We start from the raw sequence: 27,823 nt of genomic DNA, 5'->3' as shown, positions 1-27,823 counted from the left end.
CCTCCCCCTACCTCCCCTGCCCGTGGCATCTCTGCTCTCCCCTCTCGCTCTCCCACTCCCCTTCCTCCTCCTCCTCTCTTGGCAGGTCCGCGGACTCGCACACGCACGGTGAACATTCGCGCGCCGGAGGTCATCGCCATCAGTGTCTCGTGTGTGTGCCTTCGTTTGTGTTTAGTGTTTGTTCGCCGTCACGCCGCCACTGTTCACGTGTACCGTCGCCATCATACATGTTTTGTGCGCCGTGTCAACTAGTGTCAGTGATGTTTTCTCGTCCATCGTGAACGGCTCCATGTTTTTTTGTTTTTTAGTGTCTACATTGTTTTGCCCGCCGTTTTGATTGTATTCTCTGTGCCCCCTCTATGTATTAATTATTGTAAACCTCAAGGCTGAAGAGCGGCGTACTCAGCTGCTGACAACCCGCCTTGTGTGAGGTGATAAAAATCACAATAAAGAAAAAAAAAAAGCTCGCTAGGCGGCGAGTCTGGTCAGTTAGCCGCGTCAGTGTGTGGCAGTCAGTGCCTGTCTGTCGTCCGGAGTGCTAGTATGTGTTAGGCCGCCGGTCTGCTCGAGTTGTTCATACAATGGTCATTGGCGGTTGGATCGATCGGTTGGTCGGTCGCGCACTGAGACACAAGATGTGCGTCGCTGCATGTGAGGTCGCCACGTGAGTCCAGTGGGCAGCGCCGTATAGCGAGGGGTAGTGACTTCGCGGTCGACACGAGAGCAACAAGAGTTAACCCACGGCATCGGTCTGGTCGGCACGAGTTCCGACGCCGTGAGACGGGAGATCGGCGCGCCTTCCTGCGTCCGTTGAAGCAGCTTGCAGCGAACGGTTCGGGAGAGCGTTTTGGGGTTACTGCGCCAGGTCTTCGCCATACATCGCAGTTAATTATAAGTTAAGTGATTCGTGATATGTTGTTTCATTTAGTTGTTAAATTCTACTTGTTTTCTTGGTCAATCTCGTTCCCAGCATGCTTGTCTGTGTCTCGTCCGCATTTGTTAGGTAGTTAGTATCTGTCTGTCTGTCTGTCTGTCTGTCGGACTGCCGTACGTTAATAGCTGCCTCGGTCATGTTTATCGGATTCGGTGTAAACGAATTTATTGATTGAAGTGTAACGGCCGAATTCCTGTTTGTATCTTGCCTATCATATTGAGAGGCGGTATATGTGTAATGTAGAGCATGTTTGTATATTTTATGTAAGACTGCATTTCATGGGTTTTTATTTAAATGGTCATTTTAGTATATAAAGTTGCCACCCTTCCACCGTGAGAGTTTTTTTTTTTTTTTAATCAAGTAGCACCTTCGGTGGCAAGTTAATTTTTTTAATGTTAGTGTTTTGTACCATTTCCATCCCTCCTACGGGGTGCATAGATTATGTGGTTGTGTGAGTTGTTAAAAATTTTAGTTTAAAGTAATCTGGTGTGTTGCAGATTTGCACGAATGTAGTCTTTCAGAGGTTGTTGTGAGCGGTCGTGACTACGGCCGTGTCAAAGGCAGCGGCAAGGTTCTCAGCCCGAAAGCTCATACTATCAATATTTGTTCTTTCTGTAAAATTGTAATTTGATATTTTGAGGGTGCTTTGTGATTATAATTTTAAATCTGTTTAAAAAAAAGGGTTTTTAGGAATAAAATTTCCATTTGTTGAAAGAAATTTAATTTGTTTTCATCAGTTACCCACTGGCAACTAATTACATGCTCACATAGTGTGATTAAATGTGTTAATGTTCTTGATGAATTTGCTAGTAGATGAAGTAAATTTTTAAGAAAAGGTTTTGAAAGTAAATTCACGGTTCAATACTGTTTCGAAGGAATAAATGTCTGACTCAACTCCACGCTGCGATTTAAGGACGGCAGACTACGCAAATTTACTGAAAGTAAATAAGCACGCTTTCACACCAGTTCACCTCGTCCAATAAACAATTAATCTCTGAACTAAAAACATAACATATTAACCCAATAAAATTAGAGGCACTGCACCTCATACCGTTAATCTTCCCAGCATTCTTTGAGAATATTAATGATAATTGCAATCTCTCTGTGCCCTGGCACAGTTGTTAACAGGTCAGTCCAGAATGTATACAAGGCAACGACTGAAAAACTAAAGTTTTATAGAACTCATGGCTTTACACACAGCTCTTGTGAATCATACATAACAAACAAAATGCAAAAAACTGTATTGTATAATAGAAGGGTCAAAAAATTTTAGTGATTGGGGGAGGGGGGAGGCGAGGGAGAGAGGGAATCACAATGGGAGACCCACAAGGTTCAATTTTAGGTCCACTCGTATTATTCATATACGTGAGCGATCATCCACTTAACGTTCAACAGGCAAAATTGATATTTTTGCAGATGATGCTGGTGTTAGAATAAATCCCATTACAGAGAAAGCAACAGAAGAGATGGCAAAGGATGTTTTCCAGAGAATTATTAAGTGGTTCTCAGAAAAAGAACTCTTTCAAAATTTTGGAAAGCGAGCACACTGTATTTTGTTTTGTACAACAGATTCATAGCAACAACTGACGTAGCACATGGGAAAGAGTAAGTAGATAGGGTAGAATACTCCAAAGTTTTTGAAGTACATGCCAATGAAAACTTCATCTGAATGAAGCATATTGATATTGTGTATAGTGTATTAAACCAGGAATCTAGAAACAACGGAGAGGCTTCGTCTGCACCGTAGCCCACAGTGGTACACAACTCCACAACAGGCTACAGCAGTCCACCCACCCCACCACCGCCCCATACCGAACCCAAGTTTATTGTGCGGTGTTCATCATACAGTCTCAAGATCACACGTTTCGTCTCCTAGCCGGAAATGGGGTAACATCACAGTTGCGAGCGGTAAAGGGTTATTAAACTTCTTCGCTGCTATTCTCTTCCTCATGTCCGATTGTTTATACATCCCGTCATCAGACTGTTCTCCGTAAGCGCTGGCATCAGCCCCAATGAATCCACAACTTGAGACAAAAAAAGGACTGATAAGAAAACTTTGTTTTAAAAAGCAGCGATCCATTCTTTTCTGGTGTTCATATGCGAAAATGTTTTATGTTTTCCAGTATGTCGCCGACGCAAGTATGTATGTTCCATTTTCGCCACAATTTTTATTGAGTATGTCTGAAATCTGATTCAGCAGGAGGTGGCATCAATAGCGGCAGCTGTCTTATTCTTAAAATCTTCAGTACATGTTTCAGAATTCTTGGTATATAAGTAGGTGATATACGATTTTCAAATAACGGGCAGGTAGCTAAAAATCTGAAACAAGTGAAAGCTTGTAACTAGTATAGTCTCCGTTTGAAGATGAAGACTGTAAGAAGTAGTGAAGCTTTTAAAAAAAGGTTACCAGAGGTCAACAAATACAACAGGAAATAGTGCTGAAACAGCTGAGTTAACAAACGATGAACATCGTGTGCCAGTACAGAAACGAAAACACAGTTAAGTTGGTAGTAATGAGGATATGATATTAAAATGTGGGAAGAAAGGGACGAAAATAGACAAAATTTATTAAAAACCCTTGTGGAAAACAAAGATGATGACATTGGCTTATTTTTTCCGTCATGTGGAAAGAAAGGAACGAAAATATACAAAATTTATTAAAAACACTTGTGGAAAACAAAGATGATGAGATTGGCTTGTTTTTCCGTCATATCAGTGCAGTTTTAAGCAGTTTGCTTACAGTTTACAGTAGAGAGAAGAATAAATAAATACATAAGTAAATAAGTAAATAAAACAACAAAATCAGTAACATTGTTTTTGGCTGAAAACATGTCTGCAGAGTGCAACATACATCAGTCATCAAATCATCAAATGATCAGCAGTCTTTCAGCCTTCGCACCTCTGACACCAACTTGCTAAATCATGGAAGTGTACCACAACTTAATAATATATGAAATTTTGTACACTTACCTCAGTGCCAAATAGTTTTCTTCTGTACTTATTGCATCTGAATGTATCTGACATTGTCGGAATAGGACAAAGTGAGCGTAAGCAGATAATCAACTGTAAAATCATAAAAATTTTAAAAACTTTCTATAAAACGTTTCAAAACTTTCAAAATTTTTCTATATACTGTCTCAATCGCATTTAACACTAAAGAATTATTTACAAAATGATGACCAGTTTCAGTAGATTAACTACCATCTTCAGATCTGAGAACAGACAAACCAAAAGAAATATAAACATACGTAATAGTGAAGATGTGTACATACAACTCATGCTTTGCTATTGACTTCAAATAGAGCTTACATGGTATGTTTCGCTGAGAACATTTTACTATTTCGAATAGTCATATTACTATTATGTGCCATTAACGAACGGTAAACATTTCTGACGTGTTTCTTTCTTTTCATAGGCAGAGCTCTGCTTGGGGTACTGACGTTAACGGAAATAATTACATAGACGCTTCAGTGTATAAATTTGTTTTACGACGCTGTACAGGTTTTTTGTTCAATCGCTGTCACAGATAACGTGGCACATTCAACGAATCAGCCTTCCTCTAAACAGATATTTCTTATTCTTATTTCTTTACCAGTACGTAACATATTTCCCTTACGTTCGTTTTAAGATGTACATATCACATTTTACCTGGATATTTTTAAAAAAAGAAATGTTATGGACGATGCAACGGTCTTGAACACTGCGAGTGCATTTGTAATACTACACGCGGTATGTTATTTCCTTGTAAAATCTTCGAAAAGTAATCGAATAGCAATTTTTTGCATAACTTTGTTACTTATTGCAATATTTTTTGTGGTTTGTCTGTTCTCTGCTCTGAACATGGGAGTTAACCTGCCGGCCGAAGTGGCCGTGCGGTTCTAGGCGCTGCAGTCTGGAACCGCGGGACCGCTACGGTCGCAGGTTCGAATCCTGCCTCGGGCATGGATGTGTGTGCTGTCCTTAGGTTAGTTAGGTTTAACTAGTTCTAAGTTCTCGGGGACTAATGACCTCAGCAGTTGAGTCCCATAGTGCTCAGAGCCATTTGAACCATTTTTTTTTTTTTTTTTGGGGGGGGGGGGGTTAAGCTACCGAAACTGGCCATCACTTATTGCATTTCTTAGACCCTGTGGTTTTATTTGAACTACATTAAAACTGTGTACGAAATTAAACTATTACCCGCTGCTTCACCCGTGTACGCACATGTCACATATATTTCACATATATTTAAAATATTTCAACGGGCATTTCAGCTGTGTTTCTAGCGGATTCCGTCCTGCAGTTTCGTTTTCAGGCACCTCCATGTTTATGACGTCGTATGTCCTGACCCGTGTGTCTTACAGTAATATTATAGTGCAGATACATTCAGCGGCGTACAAGTATGTGGATACTATCTGCCAAGTGTGGTAGGAAAAGAGTTGGCAGTAAAGAAGTAACAAATTAAAAGGTCATGCCTTATGCACCAGTTTAACTGCATCAACAACGAAAATGTAGTAAGCGATAAACTATTTTCATCATTTTGTGTGTTCGATGGGGGTGGGGGGGGGTGGGAGGGAGAGGGGGGGGGAAAGGGAGCGAAGGGGGAGGTGTGTTAGTGAGAAAATTCGTAGAGGTTTGAAATTATGTCTTAAGTTGTTCGCAAATACTGGATGAATAGACTTGCGCGCTGTGGACTACACTTCTCTTTCACCCAAACCTCCACCTCCATCCCTTTCATAGATAGGTGGTTTTACGCCTCTAGCCCTTCTTTCCAGACAGTGACTGAGTTTGGTTCAAATACCCGCCACGTTAGCCGAGAGCGGTAATGCGCTGCTTCGTGGACTCGCGTAGGCGCGTCGGCCCCGGATTGAATCCGCCCGGCGGATTAACGACGACGGTCGGTGGGCCGGCCAGCCTGGATGTGGTTTTTAGGCGGTTTTCCACATTCCCCTAGGTGAATACCGGGCTGGTCCCCACGTTCCGCCTCATTTACACGGCATGCAGACAACTGGACACTTTCGCATTATTCCATGGATTACACTAGTCGCAGACATTTGGGGTACACTGATTCCGTCCTGGGAGGTACAGGGTGGCGGCAGGAAGGGCATCCGGCCACCCCTTAATCTAACATTGCCAAATCCGATTAACCACGCCGACCCTGCGTACCTGCGGGAAAGAGGGGAAAAAAACTGAGTTTGGTTCAAATTTATAAAGTACTGTAGAGGGAGGCGTCGAACTTTCATTCATACAAATATTTTTGTAATATGCATGGGTGAAAGCATTGCAAGCTTTCTTTTCATCGTATGCAACAATAAAACGTCATCGTCGTTTTTTTCCAATAACAACGTAATAACCGCTGTGGAGTTACCAGGCATCTCGCCCCGCCTAGTTGTTACGAGCGACTGCATTGGTCGTCTGTCGCTGCGTTCCGCAACACACCCACTGTAGGCGACAACGTTGCCGTCCACAGTTGAGGTCGGTCTTTCTCACCTTGTTCGGAACTGTATCTTGGGTATGCTCCTCCAAGCACTGTGTCGTAGCTTGCGGAATACGTATATAAATGAAACTTCTTGGCATATTAAAAATTTGTGCCAGACCAAAACTCGTACTTGGGACCTTGTCCTTTCGAGGGCAAGTACTCTTCCAGCTGAATTACCCTAGCACGACTCAAGACCCGTCCTCACAGCATCACTAGCACCAGTACCACGTCTCATACCTTCCAAACCTCACAGAAGTTCTTCTGCAAAACTTATGGGAAATAATGTACACTACTGGCCATTAAAATGACTACAGCAAGAAGAAATGCAGATGATAAACGGGTATTCATTGGACAAATACATTATATTAGAACTGACACGTGGTTAGATTTTGACGCAATTTGGGTGCATAGATCCTGAGAAATCAGTACCCAAAACAAGAGTAGTGACTGGTGTATTGTGACGAGCCACTTGCTCGGCCACCATTGACCAGACGTTTTCAGTTGGTGAGAGATCTGGAGAATGTGCTGGCCAGGGCAGCAGTCGAACATGTTCTGTATCCAGAAAGGCCCGTACTGGACCTGCAACATGCGGTCGTGCATTATCCTGCTGAAATGTAGGGTTTCGCAGGGATCGAATGAAGGGTAGAGCCACGGGTCGTAACACATCTGAAATGTAACGTCCACTGTTCAAAGTGCCATCAGTGCGAACAAGAGATGACCTAGACGTGTAACCAATGGCACCCCGTACCATCACGCCGGGTGATACGCCAGTATGGCGATGACGAATACACGCTTCCAATGTGCGTTCACCGCGATTTCGCCAAACACGGATGCTACCATCATGATGCTGTAAACAGAACCTGGATTCATCCGAAAAAATGACGTTTTGCCATTCGTACACCCAGGTTCGTCGTTGAGTACATCATCACAGGCACTCCTGTCTGTGATGCAGCGTCAAGGCTAACAGCAGCCACGGTCTCTGAGCTGATAGTCCATGCTGCTGCAAACGTCGTCGAACTGTTCGTGCAGATGGTTGTTGTCTATACAAACGTCCCCGTCTGTTGACTCAGGGATCGAGACGTGGCTGCACGATCCGTTACAGCCATGCGGATAAGGTGCCTGTTTCAGAATTCTTGGTATATAAGTAGGTGATATACGATTTTCAAATAACAGACAGGTAGCTTTCGTCTGTAGCCAAAAATCTGAAACAAATGAAAGCTTGTAACTAATATAGTTTCCTTTTAAAGATGAAGACTAGGAAGAAGTGAAAGCTTTTAAAAGAAGGTTACCAGAGGTCAAAGGAATTCAACAGGAGACAGTGGTGAAACATCTGAGTTAACAAACGATGAACATCGTGTGCCAGTACAGAAACGAAAACGCAGTAAAGTTGGTAGTAATGAGAACATGATATTAAAATGTGGAAGGAAAGGGACGAAAATAGACAAAATTTATTAAAAACGCTTGTGGAAAACAAAGATGATGGCATTGACTTATTTTTCCGTCATATCTTGATCAGATGCCACGTGGAAAGCATAGCCGTGCAGATAGAATGACCATGCGTCAGGTAAACATGTTATGGTCGCGACCAGACAAGAGGTTGTAGGACACCTTACCCATTTTGAGATCTAATGTAACTCCAACATTCCAGTCACTGGCCAGGCTATTCTGCCTGTGCATCTACAACTGCATCTACGTTTATGCTCCACAAGCAACCTTGCGGTGTGTGGCGCAGGGTACTTTGTGTAGCACTATCATCTCTCCTCTTCCTTGTTCCAATCTCGATTACTAGTAAGCATCCGTGTGGAAGCGAATCTCTCCAATTTTATATTCACGATCTTTTCCCAAGTTATATGAATGATGAAGCAATAAATTTGTTGCCTATTCTAGGAGCGTACGCTCTCGGAACTTTAACAATAAACCATACCGCGATGCAGAACGGCTCTCTTACAGTGTCTGCCGCTGGAGTTCGTTGATCAGCTCTGTGATGCTTTCATGCTAACTAAACGATCCTTTAAAGAACCGCTGATCTTCTTTGGATCTTCTCTATTTCCGCTATCAATCCCATCTGTTACAGATCCATACTGACGTGCAGATTTCCAATACATGTCGAACGAGTGTTTTGTAAGGTACTTCATTTGTTGATGGCCTACATTTTCTAAAGATTCTTCCAGTTAATCTCTTCATGGCAGCAGTCTTACCCGCAATTAATTTTATGTGGTCATTCCACCTCAAATCGCTCCGTGTGCACACTTCCAGTAACTGCTTTCCGTTACTGGTCTAGAATCGTGTAATCATACAGTGACGGGTCTTCATGTATTCGCAGTACGTTACGTTTGTTTATGTTGAGGATCACTTACCACTCACTGCACCAAGTGTCAATTCTCTGCAGGTGTTCCAGCACTTCGCTACAATTTTTCTCCGTATACAACAGCATCATTCGCGAAAAGCTTCATTGAAATTCCGTGGTGATCTGCTTAGTGATTTATGTATATTTTTACGTCTGAAGTGTTTTCTCCGTTCAAAAGGACGTGCGTTCCGTTTGCTAGAAAGTCTTCTATCCAGTCACACAGGTGGTACGACATCCCGTACGTAGGTATTTTGTTCATTAGGTACCAATGTGGAACTGTATCGAATGTATTCCGAAAGTCAAGGATCACAGCATCTACGTATGCGCCTGCATCTACTGCTTTCTGGGTCCCGTGGACGAACAGAGCGAGATGGGTTTCACAAGATTGATGTTTTCGGAACACATGTTGATTCCTACAGAGGAGATTTTCAGCCTCCAGAAATGTCATAACGTACGAGCATAAAACGTGTTGCAAAATTCTATAACTGACCGACGTGAGAGATACAGGCCAGCAGTGCTGTGCGTCTGTTTCGCGGCCCTCTTTGAAAACGGGAACTTTTTGTGCTTCGTTCCAATTGTCGCCAACGTTCCGCTCTTCGAGTGACTTGCGGTGCGCTGCTGCTGGAAAAGAGGCAAGTTATTTCGTAAGCCTCTGTGGAATCGTGTTGCTATCGCGTGAGCTCCAGAGGCCTTCCCTCTGTTCAAAGGTTCCAGCTGCTTTGCTGTCCTATGGCCACTTATTTCGATACAGCCATTTTGGCGTTCGTGTGAGGATTAAAAGTAAGCACTAAAGTGCAATCTACCTTTGTGAAACAGTACCATTCGTCATAGCGTTCTGTGCACAACATAGCAGCAAATTACGAATTGATAATTAGCTTACAGTATCTTCAGGAATTTATGCCTATCGACGATTTTCCTACACAATACATTTTTCTATTTTTTAGACACACTGTGCTACAGTTTTCATCTTGACATGTTCCGGACATAAGTTGGTCATCTTCAGAAGCCATAAGTTTTAAGCAGAATATGGCGAACAAACTGTTCACAACATAAGCTCACCAGATAAAAATATTAGTCATCTTGTTAAATGAACACATTTGTCACTTTTGAAGAAAAGACATTTTTGAGTGTTTAGTACCAAAGCTGCTGTTTATTTACTGGCTGACTAGTTTAGGGCTTTGCCCATTTTCACAAGCCAGAGAATAAAATTTGCTTTGAGTGGATGTGTCGAATGTCACAGTTGGACAATAAATTTTCTTTTCTTTTTCAGTACTATTTAAAAGGGGACATACTGTTGCATTGCATTCGCAGTTCAATGGAATCCACATAAGATAGTAACATTAAGCTATTACAGTTTTCAGCGTCTATTTCTGAAGGCATTTGGTGAGCGATTAAGGGTAGGATGGAGTGCAATTCATTTATTGACTACGGTGCTATTGAAGGTTTCTTTTGAAAAGTTTGTAGTCGCGTATTTGATGATTAATGCAGGATGGAGTGTCTTTCATAGATTAAAGGGCTATGGAAATTTTCTCCGAATTTTTTGCTGTGTGTTTCTGTTTATTCATTTAGCATTTGTTCTGCATGCTGAGTCGCGTGAACGTGGATTTGTATTTCTTCTAAAATGTCCATTAATTGGCCTCTGGAGACATATCCTGAATACAAATACGTAAGTGGTTACCACATGAAACATTTTACGAGTGGTACCTTTATTATCCACATTCGACACATCCACTCTCAAAAAATTTTGTTCTCTGTAATAGGTGGCTCGTGAAAATGGGTAAAGCCCAAAATTAATCAGTCAGTAAGCAGACAGCAGATTTGGTTTTATACATTAAAAAATTTCTTTTGTTCAGTATTTGAGAGCTGCAAGATATGTCGTAATGAAAGCAATTTGTCACTTTGGAGCGTAGAACAGGTCAGGTGCCGTTTCACCTCTGACGTCTGTCATGATAATGAACTGCTGTCTACGCGCCAGTCGGTTTGAGATTGGGCCGCTCCACGCCCGCACCAACGTGGTGACCAAACCAAAAGTTCTACTGTCACCTCCGTAAACATGTTAGTTATATAGTAAGTGGATCACAGGATGCTGGGCTATGATGTTGTCCGTGCGTCTGGGTAAGGCTACGCATTAACACGGTCCATCAGGTGATAGATAGTGGACGAAACGCGAATGAGGGTAGCGATTTGAAGAGCAGAGGGAAAAAAGTGCCATGGCTCGTGCAGTGGGAAAAAAACCTCTGCGACAGTGGGATGGGTAGTAAGAGCAGTAGTGGCTTACTAGCTGCGATAGCTCATGCAAGGTTGGATTTGTTAGTATAGGTATCATGCATCATTACAGTGACAAGCGATGGCGATGTGTCCCAGTTGCTGCAGCTGCTACCTTCCTGGAACAATCAAGATCGTTGTAAAGTAGTGGGAGGTCGGCCATAGATCATCTCACTGTGTGGGGGATGTGTGGAGCTTGTTTGCAAGCTATGTACGGTACGGCTTCCCTGTGTGGTGCCAGTTATTCGGCAGTGAATTTCAGCTGGATATCTAGTAAATGCGTCTGATTAACAGGGGCTCGCCTGTGCCGTTATGTTTGCGTATGCTTGGCCATAGATGTTATGTCCTTGCAAGTATGTCTTTTGGTCTTTTATGTTTCCATCTTTGGTTGTGGTCGTAGTTCCCCAGATTCAGAATAAACGGGTTCTGCGAATGTCTGGAGTTTCTGTATAGTCTTGTGGTGAGTTTGTGGATTACCTCCGTGAGAGTCTTCCCGGTGTAGGTCCGCGATGCGTGTGTATCGTGGAGCATTGCTTATGATTTTGAGTACTTTGTTTTGTATGAGCTGCAGACGGCGCAGGCGTGTAGGCGCAGCGTATCCCCAGACGGGAGCTGCGTACGTCATCAGGGGTCGGATAAGTGTCATGGACCTCGACACCCTTCTGTTCAGTGTGCTACGCCTGTTGAGCATAGGATAGAGCTGTTTGAGCCTCGCGCTAGCTCGGTTGGTCATGTGTTGTATGTGGTCCCCCCAGAGTAATTTCCGGCCCAGCCAGACACCGAGGTATTTGACTTTCTCGCGGAAACGTATTGGACTTGCATGTAGAGTTATTGGTCTGCAGTAGCGGTGTTAGCGCAGTTGCTTCGGTCTTTTAGTCAACAGAACGGCTTCGCACTTGTCGACGTTTACCCTAACACGCCATTTCTCCAACCGAGGCTCGGCCACTCTGAGTGCAGTCTGTAGGCGTGACGTAATGTTTGATGGTTTCCAATCTTGCGCAAGGATGGCTGTGTCATCCGCGTAGATTGCCATCATTGTGTTGTGTGCGCCAGTCGGTTGATTGGAATCGGCACAGTGCGCACGTGACAGATTGGCGTAAGGGAGCTGCCCTGTTTGGACGTGCCCATGCCCACACCCTCAATGAAGTTCTCCAATTTGATGGTGAACGAAAGTGGACTGTCCAACTTATATATAATGCCCCTCGCATCCATCCAGCTCGGCGTAAGAACGGCACCATAACTGACAGCGACCGGAACAGAGTGTCGCATCTTGTGAATAACAGTCTGTCTCATCTCGGCAGAAACTGCTGCTATCAGCAGACGTAGGCCCATGTCAACCTGTTTTCGAGCGAACATGAGAACTGTTCACAGTGGCTCCTGATACTGGGCATCTTAAATGGACCAAACAAAGAAAACAAACAGAACTTGGTCTAGAACAGCGTAGCTTTCCAAATGATTGGAAAAAGACACAGGTCATCACCGTTTTCAAAAAGGGACGTCGAAAAGATGTGCAGAACTATAGACCTATATCTCCAACTTCGATCAGTTGTAGAATTTTGGAACACGTATTATGTTCGAGTGTAATGACTTTCCTGGAGACTAGAAATCTACTCTGTAGGAATCAGCATGGGTTTCGTAAAAGACGATCGTTTGAAACCCAGCTCGCGCTATTCGTCCACGAGACTCAGAGGACCATAGACGCGGGTTCCCAGGTAGATGCCTTGTTTCTTGACTTCCGCAAGGCGTTTCATACAGTTCCCCACAGTCGTTTAATGAACAAAGTAAGAGCACACGGACTATCAGACCAATTGTGTGATTGGATTGAAGAGTTCCTAGATAACAGAACGCAGCACGTCACTCTCAATGGAGAGAAGTCTTCCGAAGTAAGATTGACTTCAGGTGTGCCGCAGGCGAGTGTCGTAGGACCGTTGCGATTCACAATATACATAAATGACCTTGTGGATAACATCGGAGGTTCACTGAGGTTTTTTGCGGATGATGCTGTAGTATATCGAGAGCTTGTAACAATGGAAGATTGTATTGAAATGCAGGAGGATCTGTAACGAATTGATGCGTGGTGCAGGGAATGGCGACTGAATATCAATGTAGCTAAGTGTATTGTGCTGCGAATATATAGAAAGAAAGATCATTTATCATTTAGGTACAAAATAGGAGGTCAGCAACTGGAAAGAGCCGGCCGGGGTGGATGAGCGGTTCTAGGCGCTACAGTCTGGAACCGCGCCCCCGCTTCGGTCGCAGGTTCGAATCCTGCCTCGGGCATGGATGTGTGTGATGTCCTTAGGTTAATTAGGTTTAACTAGTTCTAAGTTCTAGGGGACTGATGACCTCAGAAGTTAAGTTTCATAGTGCTCAGAGCCATTTTTTGAACTGGAAGCAGTTAATTCCATAAATTACGTGGGAGTAGGCATTAGGAGTGATTTAAAATGGAATGACCATATAAAATTAATCGTCGGTAAAGCAGATGCCAGATAGAGATTCATTAGAAGAATCCTAAGGAAATGCGTAGCACATGGGAAAGAGTAAGTAGATAGGGTAAAATACTCCAAAGTTTTTGAAGTACATGCCAATGAAAACTTCATCTGAAAGAAGCATATTGATATTGTGTATAGTGTATTAAACCAGGAATCTAGAAACGACGGAGAGGCTTCGTCCCCGCCGTAGCCCGCAGTGGTACACAACCCAACAACAGGCTACAGCAGTCCACCCACCCCACCGCCGCCCCATACCGAACCCAAGTTTATTGTCCGGTGTTCATCATACAGTCTCAAGATCACACGTTTCGTCTGCTAGCCGGAAATGGGGTAACATCACAGTTGCGAGCGGTAAAGGGTTATTAAACTTCTTCGCTGCTATTCTCTTCCTCATGTCCGATTGTTTATACATCCCGCCATCAGACTGTTCTCCGTAAGCGCTGGCATCAGCCCCAATGAATCCACAACTTGAGACAAAAAAAGGACTGATAAGAAAACTTTGTTTTAAAAAGCAGCGATCCATTCTTTTCTGGTGTTCATACGCGAAAATGTTTTATGTTTTCCAGTATGTCGCCGACGCAAGTATGTATGTTCCATTTAGGCCACAATTTTTATTGAGTATGTCTGAAATCTGATTCAGTAGGAGGTGGCATCAATAGCGGCAGCTGTCTTATTCTTAAAATCTTCAGTACATGTTTCAGAATTCTTGGTACATAAGTAGGTGATATACGATTTTCAAATAACAGGCAGGTAGCTAAAAATCTGAAACAAGTGAAAGCTTGTAACTAGTATAGTCTCCGTTTGAAGATGAAGACTGTAAGAAGTAGTGGAGCTTTTAAAAAAAGGTTACCAGAGGTCAACAAATACGACAGGAAATAGTGCTGAAACAGCTGAGTTAACAAACGATGAACATCGTGTGCCAGTACAGAAACGAAAACACAGTTAAGTTGGTAGTAATGAGGATATGATGTTAAAATGTGGGAAGAAAGGGACGAAAATAGACAAAATTTATTAAAAACCCTTGTGGAAAACAAAGATGATGACACTGGCTTAGAAGTGGCCGAGCGGTTAAAGGCGCTACAGTCTGGAATCGCACGACCGCTACAGTCGCAGGTTCGAATCCTGCCTCGGGCAGGGATGTGTGTGATATCCTTACGTTAGTTAGGTTTAAGTAGTTCTAAGTTCTAGGGGATTTATGACCACAGCAGTTGAGTCCCATAGTGCTCAGAGCCATTTGAACCATTTGACACTGGCTTATTTTTCCGTCATGTGGAAAGAAAGGAACGAAAATAGACAAAATTTATTAAAAACACTTGTGGAAAACAAAGATGATGAGATTGGCTTATTTTTCCGTCATATCAGTGCAGTTTTAAGCAGTTTGCTTACAGTTTACAGTAGAGAGAAGAATAAATAAATACATAAGTAAATAAGTAAATAAAAGAAAAAAATCAGTAACATTGTTTTTGGCTGAAAACATGTCTGCAGAGTGCAACATACATCAGTCATCAAATCATCAAATGATCAGCAGTCTTTCAGCCTTCACACCTCTGACACCAACTTGCTAAATCATGGAAGTGTACCACAACTTAATAATGTATGAAATTTTGTACACTTACTTCAGTGCCAAATAGTTTTCTTCTGTACTTACTGCATCTGAATGTATCTGACATTGTCGGAATAGGACAAAGTGAGCGTAAGCAGATAATCAACTGTAAAATCATAAAAATTTTAAAAGCTTTCTGTAAAACGTTTCAAAACTTTCAAAAATTTTCTATATACTGTCTCAATCGCATTTAACACTAAAGAATTATTTACAAAATGATGACCAGTTTCAGTAGATTAACTACCATCTTCAGATCTGAGAACAGACAAACTAAAAGAAATATAAACATACGTAATAGTGAAGATGTGTACATACAACTCATGCTTTGCTATTGACTTCAAAGAGAGCTTACATGGTATGTTTCGCTGAGAACATTTTACTATTTCGAATAGTCATATTACTATTATGTGCTATTAACGAATAGTAAACATTTCTGACGTGTTTCTTTCTTTTCATAGGCAGAGCTCTGCTTGGGGTACTGACTTTAACGGATATAATTACATAGACGGTTCAGTGTATAAATTTTTTTTACGACGCTGTACAGGTTTTTTGTTCAATCGCTGTCACAGATAACGTGGCACATTCAACGAATCAGCCTTCCTCTAAACAGATATTTCTCAATCTTATTTCTTTACCAGTACGTAACATATTTCCCTTACGTTCGTTTTAAGATGTACATATCACATTTTACCTGGATATTTTTAAAAAAAGAAATGTTATGGACGATGGAACGGTCTTGAACACTGCGAGTGCATTTGTAAAACTACATGCGGTATGATATTTCCTGGTAAAATCTTCGAAAAGTAATCGAATAGCAATTTTTGCATAACTTTGTTACTTATGGCAATATTTTTTTTGGTTTGTCTGTTCTCAGCTCTGAACATGGGAGTTAACCTGCCGGCCGAAGTGGCCGTGCGGTTCTAGGCGCTGCAGCCTGGAACCGCGAGACCGCTACGGTCGCAGGTTCGAATCCTGCCTCGGGCATGGATGTGTGTGATGTCCTTAGGTTAGTTAGGTTTAACTAGTTCTAAGTTCTCGGGGACTAATGACCTCAGCAGTTGAGTCCCATAGTGCTCAGAGCCATTTGAACTTTTTTTTTTTTTTTTTTTTTTTTGGAGTAAGCTACCGAAACTGGTCATCACTTATTGCATTTCTTAGACCCTGTGGTTTTATTTGATCTTCATTAAAACTGTGTACGAAATTAAACTATTACCCGCTGCTTCACCCGTGTACGCACATGTCACATATATTTCACATATATTTAAAATATCTCACACGGGCATTTCAGCTGTGTTTCTAGCGGATTCCGTCCTGCAGTTTCGTTTTCAGGCACCTCCATGTTTATGACGTCGTATGTCCTGACCTGTGTGTCTTACAGTAATATTATAGTGCAGATACATTCAGCGGCGTACAAGTATGTGGATACTATCTGCAAAGTGTGGTAGGAAAAGAGTTGGCAGTAAAGAAGTAACAAATTAAAAGGTCCTGCCTTATGCACCAGTTTAACTGCATCAACAACGAAAATGTAGTAAGCGATAAACTGGTTCAAAAAATGGCTCTGAGCACTATGGGACTCAACATCTTAGGTCATAAGTCCCCTAGAACTTAGAACTACTTAAACATAACTAACCTAAGGACATCACACACACCCATGCCCGAGGCAGGATTCGAACCTGCGACAGTAGCAGTCCCGCGGCTCCGGACTGCAGCGCCAGAACCGCTAGACCACCGCGGCCGGCTAAGCGATAAACTATTTTCATAATTTTGTGTGTTCGAGGGGGGGGGGATGGCAGGGAGAGGGGGTGGGAAAGGGAGTGAAGGGGGAGGTGTGTTAGCGAGAAAATTCGTAAAGGTTTGAAATTATGTCTTAAGTTGTTCGCAAATACTGGATGAATAAACTTGCTCGCTGTGGACTACACTTCTCTTTCACCCAAACCTCCATCTCCATCCCTTTCATAGATAGGTGGTTTTACGCCTCTAGCCCTTCTTTCCAGACAGTGACTGAGTTTGGTTCAAATACCCGCCACGTTAGCCGAGAGCGGTAATGCGCTGCTTCGTGGACTCGCGTAGGCGCGTCGGCCCTGGATCGAATCCGCCCGGCGGATTAACGACGACGGTCGGTGTGCCGGCCAGCCTAGATATGGTTTTTAGGCGGTTTTCCACATTCCCCTAGGTGAATACCGGGCTGGTCCCCACGTCCCGCCTCATTTACATGGCATGCAGACAACTGGACACTTTCGCATTATTCCATGGATTACACTAGTCGCAGACATTTGGGGTACACTGATTCCGTCCTGGGAGGTACAGGGTGGCGGCAGGAAGGGCATCCGGCCACCCCTTAATCTAACATTGCCAAATCCGATTAACCACGCCGACCCTGCGTACCTGCGGGAAAGAGGGGAAAAAAACTGAGTTTGGTTCAAATTGATAAAGTACTGTAGAGGGAGGCGTCGAACTTTCATCATCGTCATCATCATTTAAGACTGATTATGCCTTTCAGCGTTCAGTCTGGAGCATAGTCCCCCTTATACAGTTCCTCCATGATCCCCTATTCAGTGCTAACATTGGTGCCTCTTCTGATGTTAAACCTATTACTACAAAATCATTCTTAACCGAATCCAGGTACCTTCTCCTCGGTCTGCCCCGACTCCTCCTACCCTCTACTGCCGAGTCCATGAGTCTCTTGGGTAACTTTGCTTCTCCCATGCGTGTAACATGACCCCACCATCTAAGCCTGTTCGCCCTGACTGCTACATCTATAGAGTTCATTCCCAGTTTTTCTTTGATTTCCTCATTGTGGACACCCTCCTGCCATTGTTCCCATCTACTAGTACCTGCAATCATCCTAGCTACTTTCATATCCGTAACCTCAACCTTGTTGATAAGGTAACCTGAATCCACCCAGCTTTCGCTCCCATATAACAAAGTTGGTCGAAAGATTGAACGGTGCACAGATAACTTAGTCTTGGTACTGACTTCCTTCTTGCAGAAGAGAGTAGATCGTAGCTGAGCGCTCACTACATTAGCTTTGCTACACCTCGCTTCCAGTTCTTTCACTATGTTGCCATCCTGTGAGAATATGCATCCTAAGTACTTGAAACCGTCCACCTGTTCTAACTTCGTTTCTCCTATTTGGCACTCAATCCGTTCATATTTCTTTCCCACTGACATTACTTTCGTTTTGGAGATGCTAATCTTCATACCATAGTCCTTACATTTCTGATCTAGCTCTGAAATATTACTTTGCAAACTTTCAATCGAATCTTCCATCACAACTAAGTCATCCGCATATGCAAGACTGCTTATTTTGTGTTCACATATTTTAATCTCACCCAGCCAGTCTATTGTTTTCAACATATGATCCATTCATTCATACAAATACTTTCATTCATACAAATATTTTTGTAATATGCATGGGTGAAAGCATTGCAAGCTTTCTTTTCATCGTATGCAACAATAAAACGTCATCGTCGTTTTTTTCCAATAACAACGTAATAACCGCTGTGGAGTTACCAGGCATCTCGCCCCGCCTAGTTGTTACGAGCGACTGCATTGGTCGTCTGTCGCTGCGTTCCGCAACGCACCCACTGTAGGCGACAACGTTGCCGTCCTCAGTTGAGGCCGGTCTTTCTCACCTTGTTCGGAACTGCATCTTGGGTATGCTCCTCCAAGCACTGTGTGGTAGCTTGCGGAATACGTATATAAATGAAACTTCCTGGCATATTAAAAATTTGTGCCAGACCAAAACTCGTACTTGGGACCTCGTCCTTTCGAGGGCAAGTACTCTTCCAGCTGAATTACCCTAGCACGACTCACGACCCGTCCTCACAGCTTCACTAGCACCAGTACATCGTCTCATACCTTCCAAGCCTCACAGAAGTTCTCCTGCAAAACTTATGGGAAATAATGTACCCTACTGGCCATTAAAATTACTACAGCAAGAAGAAATGCAGATGATAAACGGGTATTCATTGGACAAATACATTATACTAGAACTGACACGTGGTTAGATTTTGACGCAATTTGGGTGCATAGATCCTGAGAAATCAGTACCCAAAACAAGAGTAGTGACTGGCGTATTGTGACGAGCCAGTTGCTCGGCCACCATTGACCAGACGTTTTCAATTGGTGAGATATCTGGAGAATGTGCTGGCCAGGGCAGCAGTGGAACATATTCTGTATCCAGAAAGGCCCGTACTGGACCTGCAACATGCGGTCGTGCATTATCCTGCTGAAATGTAGGGTTTCGCAGGGATCGAATGAAGGGTAGAGCCACGGGTCGTAACACATCTGAAATGTAACGTCCACTGTTCAAAGTGCCATCAGTGCGAACAAGAGGTGACCTAGACGTGTAACCGATGGCACCCCGTACCATCACGCCGGGTGATACGCCAGTATGGCGATGACGAATACACGCTTCCAATGTGCGTTCACCGCGATGTCGCCAAACACGGATGCTACCATCATGATGCTGTAAACAGAACCTGGATTCATCCGAAAAAACGACGTTTTGCCATTCGTACACCCAGGTTCGTCGTTGAGAACATCATCACAGGCACTCCTGTCTCTGATGTAGCGTCAAGGGTAACCGCAGCCACGGTCTCGGAGCTGATAGTCCATGCTGCTGCGAACGTCGTCGAACAGTTCGTGCAGATGGTTGTTGTCTATGGAAACGTCCCCGTCTTTTGACTCAGGGATCGAGACGTGGCTGCACGATCCGTTACAGCCATGCGGATAAGGTGCCTGTTTCAGAATTCTTGGTATATAAGTAGGTGATATACGATTTTCAAATACCAGACAGGTAGCTTTCGTCTGTAGCCAAAAATCTGAAACAAATGAAAGCTTGTAACTAATATAGTTTCCTTTTAAAGATGAAGACTGTAAGAAGAAGTGAAAGCTTTTAAAAGAAGGTTACCAGAGGTCAAAGAAATACAACAGGAGATAGTGGTGAAACATCTGAGTTAACAAACGATGAACATCGTGTGCCAGTACACAAACGAAAACGCAGTAAAGTTGGTAGTAATGAGAACATGATATTAAAATGTGGAAGGAAAGGGACGAAAATAGACAAAATTTATTAATAACGCTTGTGGAAAACAAAGATGATGGCATTGACTTACTTTTCCGTCATATCTTGATCAGATGCCACGTGGAAAGCATAGCCGTGCAGATAGAATGACCATGCGTCAGGTAAACATGTTATGGTCGCGACCAGATAAGAGGTTGTAGGACACCTTACCCATTTTGAGCTCTAATGTAACTCCAACATTCCAGTCACTGGCCAGGCTATTCTGCCTGTGCATCTACAACTGCATCTACGTTTATGCTCCATAAGCAACCTTGCGGTGTGTGGCGCAGAGTACTTTGTGTAGCACTATCATCTCTCCTCTTCCTTGTTCCAATCTCGATTACTAGTAAGCATCCGTGTGGAAGCGAATCTCTCCAATTTTATATTCATAGTCTTTTCCCAAGTTATATGAATGATGAAGCAATAAATTTCTTGTCTATTCTAGGAGCGTACGTTCTCGGAACTTTAACAATAAACCATACCGCGATGCAGAACGGCTCTCTTACAGTGTCTGCTGCTGGAGTTCGTTGATCAGCTCTGTGATGCTTTCATGCTAACTAAACGATCCTTTGAAGAATCGCTGCTCTTCTTTGGATCTTCTCTATTTCCTCTATCAATCCCATCTGTTACAGATCCATACTGACGTGCAGATTTCCAATACATGTCGAACGAGTGTTTTGTAAGGTACTTCATTTGTTGATGGCCTACATTTTCTAAAGATTCTTCCAATTAATCTCATCATGGCAGCAGTCTTACCGCAATTAATTTTATGTGGTCATTCCACCTCAAATCGCTCCGTGTGCACACTTCCAGTAACTGCTTTCCGTTACTGGTCTAGAATCGTGTAATCATACAGTGACGGGTCTTCATGTATTCGCAGTACGTTACGTTTGTTTATGTTGAGGATCACTTACCACTCACTGCACCAAGCGTCAATTCTCTGCAGGTGTTCCAGCACTTCGCTACAATTTTTCTCCGTATACAACAGCATCATTCGCGAAAAGCTTCATTGAAATTCCGTGGTGATCTGCTTGGTGATTTATGTATATTTTTACGTCTGAAGAGTTTTCTCCGTTCAAAAGGACGTGTGTTCCGTTTGCTAGAAACTCTTCTATCCAGTCACTTAGGTGGTCTGACATCCCGTGCGTACGTATTTTGTTCATTAGGTACCAATGTGGAACTGTATCGAATGTATTCCGAAAGTCAAGGATCACAGCATCTACGTATGCGCCTGCATCTACTGCTTTCTGGGTCCCGTGGACGAACAGAGCGAGATGGGTTTCACAAGATCGATGATTTCGGAACACATGTTGATTCCTACAGAGGAGATTTTCAGCCTCCAGAAATGTCATAACGTACGAGCATAAAACGTGTTGCAAAATTCTACAACTGACCGACGTGAGAGATACAGGCCAGCAGTGCTGTGCGTCTGTTTCGCGGCCCTCTTTGAAAACGGGAACTTTTTGTGCTTCGTTCCAATTGTCGCCAACGTTTCGCTCTTCGAGTGACTTGCGGTGCGCTGCTGCTGGAAAAGAGGCAAGTTATTTCGTAAGCCTCTGTAGAATCGTGTTGCTATCGCGTGAGCTCCAGTGGCCTTCCCTCTGTTCAAAGATTCCAGCTGCTTTGCTGTCCTATGGCCACTTATTTCGATACAGCCATTTTGGCGTTCGTGTGAGGATTAAAAGTAAGCACTACCGTGCGATCTACCTTTGTGAAACAGTACCATTCGTCATAGCGTTCTCTGCACAACATAGCAGCAAATTACGAATTGATAATTAGCTTACAGTATCTTCAGGAATTTATGCCTATCGACGATTTTCCTACACAATACATTTTTCTATTTTTTAGACACACTGTGCTACATTTTTCATCTTGACATGTTCCGGACATAAGTTGGTCATCTTCAGAAGCCATAAGTTTTAAGCAGAATATGGCGAACAAACTGTTCACAACATAAGCTCACCAGATAAAAATATTAGTCATCTTGTTAAATGAACACATTTGTCACTTTTGAAGAAAAGACATTTTTGAGTGTTTAGTACCAAAGCTGCTGTTTATTTACTGGCTGACTAGTTTAGGTCTTTGCCCATTTTCACAAGCCAGAGAATAAAATTTGCTTTGAGTGGATGTGTCGAATGTCACAGTTGGACAATAAATTTTGTTTTCTTTTTCAGTACTATTTAAAAGGGGACATACTGTTGCATTGCATTCGCAGTTCAATGGAATCCACATACGATAGTAACATTAAGCTATTACAGTTTTCAGCGTCAATTTCTGAAGGCATTTGGTGAGCGATTAAGGGTAGGATGGAGTGCAATTCATTTATTGATTACGGTGCTATTGAAGGTTTCTTTTGAAAAGTTTGTAGTCGCGTATTTCATGATTAATGCAGGATGGAGTGTCTTTCATAGATTAAAGGGCTATGGAAATTTTCTCTGAGTTTTTTGCTGTGTGTTTCTGTTTATTCATTTAGAATTTGTTCTGCATGCTGAGTCGCGTGAACGTGGATTTGTATTTCTTCTAAAATGTCCATTAATTGGCCTCTGGAGACATATCCCGAATACAAATACGTAAGTGGTTACCACATGAAACATTTTACCAGTGATACCTTTATTATCCACATTCGACACATCCACTCTCAAAAAATTTTGTTCTCTGTAATAGGTGGCTCGTGAAAATGGGTAAAGCCTAAAATTAATCAGTCAGTAAGCAGACAGCAGATTTGGTTTTATACATTAAAAAATTTCTTTTGTTCAGTATTTGAGAGCTGCAAGATATGTCGCAATGAAAACAATTTGTCACTTTGGAGCGTAGAACAGGTCAGGTGCCGTTTCACCTCTGACGTCTGTCATGATAATGAACTGCTGTCTACGCGCCAGTCGGTTTGAGATGGGGCCCCTCCACGCCCGCACCAACGTGGTGACCAAACCAAAAGTTCTACTGTCACCTCCGTAAACATGTTAGTTGTCTAGTAAGTGGATCACAGGATGCTGGGCTGTGATGTTGTCCGTGCGTCTGGGTAAGGCTACGCATTAACACAGGTGATAGATAGAGGACGATACGCGAGTGAGGGTAGCGATTTGAAGAGCAGAGGGAAAAAAGTGCCATGGCTCGTGCCGTGGGAAAAAAAACCTCTGCGACAGTGGGATGGGTAGTAAGAGCAGTAGTGGCTTACTAGCTGCGATAGCTCATGCAAGGTTGGATTTGTTAGTATAGGTATCATGCATGATTACCGTGACAGGCGATGGCGATGTGTCCCAGTTGCTGCAGCTGCTACATTCCTGGAACAATCAAGATCGTTATACAGTAGTGGGAGATCGGCCATAGATCATCTCACTGTGTGGGGGATGTGTGGAGCTTGTTTTCATGCAATGTACGGTACGGCTTCCCTGTGTGGTGCCAGTTATTCGGCAGTGTATTTCAGCTGGATATCCAGTAAATGCGTCTGATTAACAGGGGCTCGCCTGTGCCGTTATGTTTGCGTATGCTTGGCCATAGATGTTATGTCCTTGCAAGTATGTCTTTTGGTCTTTTATGTTTCCATCTATGGTTGTGGTCGTAGTTCCCCAGATTCAGAATAAACGGGTTCTGCGAATGTCTGGAGTTTCTGTATAGTCTTGTGGTGAGTTTGTGGATTACCTCCGTGAGAGTCTCAAGTCGGTATTCCCGGTGTAGGTCCGCGATGCCTGTGTATCGTGGAGCATTGCTTATGATTTTGAGTACTTTGTTTTGTATGAGATGCAGACGGCGCAGGCGTGTAGGCGCAGCGTATCCCCAGACGGGAGCTGCGTACGTCATCAGGGGTCGGATAAGTGTCATGTACATGGACCTCGACACCCTTCTGTTCAGTGTGCTACGCCTGTTGAGCATAGGATAGAGCTGTTTGAGCCTCGCGCTAGCTCGGTTGGTCATGTGTTGTATGTGGTCCCCCCAGAGTAATTTCCGGTCCAGCCAGACACCGAGGTATTTGACTTTCCCGCGGAAACGTATTGGACGTGCATGTAGAGTTATTGGTCTGCAGTAGCGGTGTTTGCGCAGTTGCTTCGGTCTTTTAGTGAACAGAACGGCTTCGCACTTGTCGACGTTTACTCTAACACGCCATTTCTCCAACCAAGGCTCGGCCACTCTGAGTGCAGTCTGTAGGCGTGACGTAATGTTTGATGGTTTCCAATCTTGCGCAAGGATGGCTGTGTCATCCGCGTAGATTGCCATCATTGTGTTGTGTGCGCCAGTCGGTTGATTGGAATCGGCACAGTGCGCACGTGACAGATTGGCGTAAGGGAGCTGCCCTGTTTGGACGTGCCCATGCCCACACCCTTCATGAAGTTCTCCAATTTGATGGTGAACGAAAGTGGACTGTCCAACTTATATATAATGCCCCTCGCATCCATCCAGCTCGGCGTAAGAACGGCACCATAACTGACAGCGACCGGAAAAGAGTGTCGCGTCTTGTGAATAACAGTCTTTCTCATCTCGGCAGAAACTGCTGCTATCAGTGGACGTAGGCCCATCTCAACCAGTTTTAGAGCGAACATGAGAACTGTTCACAGTGGCTCCTGATACTGGGCGTCTTAAATGGACCAAACAAAGAAAACAAACAGAACTTGGTCTAGAAGAGCGTAGCTTTCCAAAGGATTGGAAAAGGACACAGGTCATCCCCGTTTTCAAAAAGGGACGTCGAAAAGATGTGCCGAACTAAAGACCTATATCTCTAACGTCGATCAGTTGTAGAATTTTGGAACACGTATTATGTTCGAGTGTAATGACTTTCCTGGAGACTAGAAATCTACTCTGTAGGAATCAGCATGGGTTTCGTAAAAGACGATCGTTTGAAACCCAGCTCGCGCTATTCGCCCACGAGACTCAGAGGGCCATAGACACGGGTTCCCAGGTAGATGCCTTGTTTTTTGACTTCCGCAAGGCGTTTCATACAGTTCCCCACAGTCGTTTAATGAACAAAGTAAGAGCACACGGACTATCAGACCAATTGTGTGATTGGACTGAAGAGTTCCTAGATAACAGAACGCAGCACGTCATTCTCAATGGAGAGAAGTCTTCCGAAGTAAGATTGACTTCAGGTGTGCCGCAGGCGAGTGTCGTAGGACCGTTGCGATTCACAATATACATAAATGACCTTGTGGATAACATCGGAGGTTCACTGAGGTTTTTTGCGGATGATGCTGTAGTATATCGAGAGCTTGTAACAATGGAAGATTGTACTGAAATGCAGGAGGATCTGTAACGAATTGAGGCGTGGTGCAGGGAATGGCAACTGAATATCAATGTAGACAAGTGTAATGTGCTGCGAATATATAGAAAGAAAGATCATTTATCATTTAGCTACAAAATAGGTCAGCAACTGGAAGGAGCCGGCCGGGGTGGATGAGCGGTTCTAGGCGCTACAGTCTGGAACCGCGCAACCGCTACGGTTGCAGGTTCGAATCCTGCCTCGGGCATGGATGTGTGTGATGTCCTTAGGTTAATTAGGTTTAACTAGTTCTAAGTTATAGGGGACTGATGACCTCAGAAGTTAAGTTTCATAGTGCTCAGAGCCATTTTTTGAACTGGAAGCAGTTAATTGCATAAATTACGTGGGAGTAGGCATTAGGAGTGATTTAAAATGGAATGACCATATAAAATTAATCGTCGGTAAAGCAGATGCCAGATTGAGATTCATTGGAAGAATCCTAAGGAAATGCAACCCGAAAACAAAGGAAGTAGATTACAGTACACTTGTTCGCCCGCTGCTTGAATACTGCTTACCGGTGTGGGACCCGTACCAGATAGGGTTTATAGAAGAGATAGAGAAGATCCAACGGAGAGCAGCGCGCTTCGTTACAGGTTCATTTAATACTCGTGAAAGCGTTACAGAGATGATAGATAAACTCCAGTGGAAGACTCTGGAAGAGAGACGCTCAGTAACTCGGTACGGGCTTTTGTTGAAGTTTCGAGAACATACCTTCACCGCGGAGTCAAGTAGTATATTGCTCCCTCCTACGTATATCTCGCGAAGAGACCATGAGGATAAAATCGGAGAAATTGGAGCCCACAGAGAGACATACCGACAATATTTCTTTCCACGAACAATACGGGACTGGAATAGAAGGGAGAACCGATAGAGGTACTCAAGCCTCCGCCACACACCGTCACGTGGCTTGAGGAGTATGGATGCAGATGTAGATGTAGATGTAGAACCTGAGTGCAGGTGTGTAGTTTGGTCGCACGAGTAGCGACTTTGTCTCTCTGCAAATGATGCAGGGAGTCGAGTGCAGTTACTTCTCAATGAGACGTCTGATTCGTAATGTGTTTGTAGTTCGGGAGACAGGGATTCTGTGATATATTGTAGACGATGTTCGCACCATGAGTTGGCCACACGCATTTAAGTTATCGTGAAGGCTGAAACGTCCCCTTGGAACAATTAAACAAGACTGTGCCTAAACTGACACACAATATTTTTAGCGCAAAGCAATCTGACTTTCAAAAATCCCTGCAAAAGAATGGCCCTGACTAACATTAATCTATACCTTTCACAAATCACTTACCTCACAAAAATCTCCGTTACTCGAACTACTGCAATACAGCGAGCGCCACTACTGCCAGCTAAATAAAAGATTCAAACTACGGAAGGCACTAACTACTGATAGGCATAGTTAGCAAATGAAAGATTTTAATAGAGAACAAACAATGTATTTACCTTAATAGTGTTGAAAAAGCATAATATACATAGCAGTTCATAATATCCATTCTGTACTCAAAAATCCGCCATCTCATTTCCCACATCCACCACTGCTGGCGGCTCACCTCCAACTGCGCAACGCTACGTGCTGTTCACATCCAGCTGCCGCTGCCCAACACTACAATGGCAGACAACAATGCAAAACTAGCCACAGACTGCACACAGCACAGCCAGTGATTTTCATACAGAGAGCGCTACGTGGCAGCGGCGTTACCAATATAAGAACCTAAACAGCCTACTTACATACTATGTTATTGTAATTATGAAAAATTTTATCAAATCATTATTGGCCACTGCCCAAAACAATTTATAAAATTTTTTTGTGGGGAGCATGGGGGCTATGTAAGTAGGCTGTTTAGGTTCTTATATTGGTAACGCCGCCGCCACGTAGCGCTCTCTGTATGAAAATCACTGGCTGTGCTGTGTGCAGTCTGTGGCTAGTTTTGCATTGTTGTCTGCCATTGTAGTGTTGGGCAGCGGCAGCTGGATGTGAACAGCACGTAGCGTTGCGCAGTTGGAGGTGAGCCGCCAGCAGTGGTGGATGTGGGAAATGAGATGGCGGATTTTTGAGTACAGAATGGATATTATGAACTGCTATGTATATTATGCTTTTTCAACACTATTAAGGTAAATACATTGTTTGTTCTCTATTAAAATCTTTCATTTGCTAACTATGCCTATCAGTAGTTAGTGCCTTCTGCAGTTAGAATCTTTTATTTAGCTGGCAGTAGTGGCGCTCGCTGTATTGCAGTAGTTCGAGTAACGGAGATTTTTGGTGAGGTAAGTGATTTGTGAAAGGTATAGATTACTGTTAGTCAGGGCCATTCTTTTGCAGGGATTTTTGAAAGTCAGATTGCGTTGCGCTAAAAATATTGTGTGTCAGTTTAGGCACAGTCTTGTTTAATTGTTCTAAGGGGACGTTT

The sequence above is a fragment of the Schistocerca cancellata genome, chromosome 3, assembly GCF_023864275.1.
Source record: "Schistocerca cancellata isolate TAMUIC-IGC-003103 chromosome 3, iqSchCanc2.1, whole genome shotgun sequence".
Lineage (NCBI taxonomy): Eukaryota > Metazoa > Arthropoda > Insecta > Orthoptera > Acrididae > Schistocerca > Schistocerca cancellata.
The sequence above is the reverse complement of the archived record's forward strand: the minus strand, read 5'-3'. Positions refer to the sequence as shown.